The sequence below is a fragment of the Nycticebus coucang genome, chromosome 9, assembly GCF_027406575.1.
Source record: "Nycticebus coucang isolate mNycCou1 chromosome 9, mNycCou1.pri, whole genome shotgun sequence".
In the NCBI taxonomy this organism is placed as follows: domain Eukaryota; kingdom Metazoa; phylum Chordata; class Mammalia; order Primates; family Lorisidae; genus Nycticebus; species Nycticebus coucang.
This window is the reverse complement of record NC_069788.1, coordinates 50483752-50488431: the sequence shown is the minus strand read 5'-3', so window position 1 is coordinate 50488431 and position 4680 is coordinate 50483752. Positions and strand designations below refer to the sequence as shown.

The 4680-nt window shown below is 43.1% G+C and overlaps 1 pseudogene; it reads left to right on the top strand.

The window, feature by feature from the left end:
• Positions 1–4314, top strand: LOC128594705 (serine-threonine kinase receptor-associated protein-like; annotated as a pseudogene).
• The last annotated feature ends 366 nt before the right edge of the window (positions 4315–4680 follow it).

Here is a 4680-nt window from a genome sequence, read left to right as displayed (position 1 = left end):
ATGGAGCCATCACAGCCCCACCTTGCTGGAACAGGAAAGATGGCTGAGGACAGGGTACAGGTTGGTGTGGTAAAGGAGGTCACACAAACTCGCAGGAGTGGGCTGGCCTTCTCGCCTCCTCACATTATGCTGACAGGAATGCAGAATTATTCAGATGCCTTTCAGTTAGAGAACTCAGAGGCTCTGGATTTCACAAGGGAAGGTATGAACAAATCTTGCAAAACTTAGTCCCACACAAGGCAGCTGTCTCATGGTATTGAAAAAAAAATCAGAACCAAATTCAGGTCAGTTAAGATAAATGGTGAAACTCTGAACAGCCCACCACCCACTCATAATATCCCATCAAAGAATCCCCATAGCCCAACCGTGTTCCCTTTGTCCCAGCCCCTTTCATATCAGTCCTCCCAGGTTCTCACCTTTATAAAAATGATCAAGTCATCAAAGCCTGAGGCACTGTCCTGCCTAGGGTAGAAGAAAAGAGGATTTGGTCAGTGGGCACAGGAGTAATTATGGGGTGAGTTAGCTTCCCCATGGGCTGCTGTCTATACTGTACCAAAGGTCTCAGGGATGACACCTTGCCCCATACTTACAGGCAGCCTCAGTATAGCTCCTTCCTTTTCTACCTGTGGGAAGAAAATGCCCCTGTGAGAGGCCATGGGGGAAGCAGGGCCATGAGGTCCTAGAGGAATCCCCTAGTCTTGGATCCCAGAGAAGTTTCCAGAACTGTGACTAAAGATCTAAGGTAAGATCAGGAAACATAAGGGAAGAAGTGACTTGACCAACTGTCCTCCTAGAGATTTGTCCTCCTTGGGGAATCCCCTGAGACCTGTGACTTTTGAGATTAAGATTCTCATTACTACAGTCATCAAGATGAGAAATTTGTCCTTCATTTTCCATATGCTTTACAATAAAGAAAGTCTGAGCAATCAAGGCCCCTGAAAGAGGCAAAGCACACTTCTTCCCAGGCTCAAAACCCCTGGTTGGACAAATAAAAATTCAAACCTCCCCCTCTCCCTTTTTCCTTACCTGAGCTCCTCTTCCTCCACATCATATCGATAAACACAGCTCCAATGAGGACAAGTAGAACCAGGCCAGCAATTATGGCCTCCAATGGGGATGCTGGTTTGGAAAGACAGCTTGGGAAAGGACAGGAAGGTGAAGGGCCTGACCCCAGGCCTCAGCCCTGACCCTGCTGAATGGCTCCAAAATGACCCCTGCTTTCCCTGAGAAGAGACCCTCCCACACCACTCCAGACCCCATCTCAGAGTGAGGGGCTCCTGTAGCTCCTTGCGCTGCACAAGACACATGTATCTCTGCTCCTTTCCAGAAGGCATCACAGGTGCCCACTTCTGGAAGATTCCATGCCCCGAAGGCCTGGTCTCTATAAGCTTTCCAGGTCTTGGGTCTTGGTCCTCCCCATCTTGCTACCAGGGCAGTTGATCTCTGCAGGGTAAAAGCCCAGGGCCCAGCACCTCATGGTGGCCTGAAGGCAGCAGAGACAGAGTTGTGAGTCACATGTGTCTTTGGGGGATCTGAGGGATACCTTACTCACTTTTTCTTTTCTTTTCCTTTCTCTTTTTTCTCTCTCTCTCTTTCTTTTTTTCTTTCTTTCTATTATTTTCTTTTCTTTTCTTTTTCTGAGACAGAGTCTAAAGCTGTTGCCCTGGGTACAGTGCCATGGTGTCACAGCTCACAGTGACCTCAGAGTCTTGGGCTTAAGTGATTCTCTTGCCTCAGCGTCCCAAGTAGCTGTGACTACAGGTGCCACCACAACTCCCAACTATTTTGTTATTATTGAAGTTGTCATTGTTGTTTAACTGGCCCAGTTCAGGTTGGAACCCGCCAGCCTCAGTTCCAGCTGACGCCCTACTGAGCTACGGATGCTGCCCCTTACTCACTTTTTTATATTAATAAGCATTTAGTACCTTACCCTGTTCTTTTGCTATCTTAATACTGTATATACTTTTGACTTGTTTGTATTTTAACTACAAACAATTCAGCAAGAAAGATAGGAGTGGCTTCATTATCCTACTTTTACAACAAAATGATGAATGAGAAACTTTAAGTCCAGAAAATTTATCAGGTGAGATAAGTAATATCCATGGAAAATTGCTCTACTGTCCACCAGTGTTCCTTTCTGGTAGATCCTGACACCTGCCTTCAGCATATTACTCTCCTTTCATAGATAATTATGAAAATAAAACCTTTTTTTTTTTTTTTACAGTTTTTGGCCAAGGCCAGGTTTGAACCTGCCACCTCTGGCATATGGGGCCAGTGCCCTACTCCTTGAGCCACAGGTGCCTCCCAACATTCTTGAAATATATAAAAAGCTGACCTCTACTAAGGGATCTCAGTATCCCCAGACCAAGATCAACAGATGAGGGAGTCCTTTCTTTCTAAAAACAATGGGAAGTGTAATAAAATTGTCAGATTTTACCTAGTTCAGTATTATTTCAAATGACAGGGAGAAAGGAGAGAATTTTACAATTTTTTGTGTTCTCACTTCCATTGAGTCCTATATATTTATTTTCATATGATTCAGTATTTATTTCTGACAGAATACTATTCTTTGTCAGTTTGTTTAGAAGTACTCACAGACATGCACTGTCTCTGGTATTCTACTTTTTTCAGTTAATTTATCATGGGATGTGTATTTGTAGTCATCCCAAATGTTAGCATTTGCCTACAATGATTCCTAAAACTGTGAATGTGTTAGGCTTTGTGCAGTGAGTCTTCATGTGTGTCCAGTCCACTAGTAGGTACCTCGCATTCACTAACACACATTTCCATTAGTTTCTGCAATTTAAATGGAACAAGGCTATTTATAATATAAAAGGAAACCTTCAGAAAGTCACCAGTTAGAAAATAATCAGACATTCTTCTTTTATACTTGGGCTTTCCCCCCTTGGTACACTGTCAATGTCACTGATGACTGTAGTGGAGGGTCATCATACCTGTATGGAGGGTACAGGGTCACAGTTGAGCCAGTCTCTGGGTCTCCCCTTCCTCTACTTTTCTTCCCTTTCTTCCTTACTCTCCCTTGGCGACTGTCCTTGGCTGTTGCATACTCTCTGACTCCCTCCCTCAGCTCCTTGTGACTTTCGTGCCAAAGGATTGCCTTCCTTTTCTTGTTTCTCAGTCCAGTGCCAGGGTGGAGATCTTGAGGAGCCTGAAGAGCTGCAGCTGAGGAAAGAAAACACAATGATTTCCCTGAACTCATCAGCCCAATGGCCACCACGTGCTGACATTCAGCCCATGGTTGATTTTGGCCTTCAGTGGCACCATGCCTTGTGGGTTATTTCTTAATTAGCATTTGCAAAGATGGTAAACCTATGCTATGCCAGGGAGCCAGTGAGATACAGGAGACTGGACTGGAACATTTGTAGATCATAAAGGTGCTATTTGGGGTGCAAAACTGAAAAAGGATGCTACAGCAGCTGCAGATTTCACAGTCCAGGAGATGAACTGATGACTCAGACTCATAAACACATTTTCAAGACTGTGGATTTCACACAGAAAAGTTATTATTTGTTAACTGGGGGACAGGATAAACTATTATTCATATATGACTTGTAGAAACCTGAAACAGGAAACCTAAGGAAATTAGTGGTCACACCTCTGGCAGTAAAAAGGCTCTATGGTGCAGTGAGTATAAAAAGATTCTTGCAGCTGACAATAACACTGACTTTGGGGTCATGCTACTATGACAGAGGTGAAACCTCTAAATCAGCGGTTCTCAACCTGTGGGTCACGACCCCCAGGCACTGTATTAAAGGGTCATAGCATTAGGAAGGTTGAGAACTACAGCTCTAAATGTTAATACTTCTGTTAATAGTATAGAATGTTTTCCTGAGGGAGAGATTTTGGTTATAACTTATGGATGATCTATTGCTTTTCATAGTACAATAAGTCTGGACCCAATTAAATCATTTGAAGGTCCTGCAACTATCAATTCTGCATCACTTCATCCCAAGAAAGAATTTATTGTTGCAGGTGGTAAAGATTTTAAACTTTATGATTATAATAATGGAGAAGATTAGAATCCTGCAAAGGACACTTTGGTCCTATTCACTGTGTCAGATTTAGTACTGATGGAGACTCAATTCCAGTGATTTCTGGAGATGGAACATGAGACTATGGCAAACTGTGGTAGGAAACACATGTGGCCTTTGGAAATGTGTGCTTTCTGAAGAAGGTAGTCATGAGCTGGGAATGCCAAAGATTGGTTTTTCAGAGATAACAGAAGAGCTAGAATAAATTGCATCAAGGAATTCAGATTCCATCTATTCTTCAATTCCTGAAGTTAGGGCCTGATTATCAAACATATACCACAGATAGTTTACAATTTATGGACTAAAACAAGCAAGCAGATGATGGCACCACTGTTATCCTTAACAACCATTACATACAGGGAGCTGCTGAACAGGCCGTGGCAGGGCCAGATAAGCCCCTGTGCTGCCATCTGGAGTTGTTTATTCATGTAAACCACTGTTTATTCTGTTATAGATAAAGTTAGGAAACTAGAGGCTCCAAGGTTCATGGTGCCAATCAAGGCCCAGTATATGAAGTGTACTTAGTAATGCGCTTAGTAGAGCATGAATAGTTTGAATATATAATCACTTTAAGGTAGGAGAGTATTGTGCAACCTTGTACCCTATGAGGAGGAATCTGTTTAAAGTA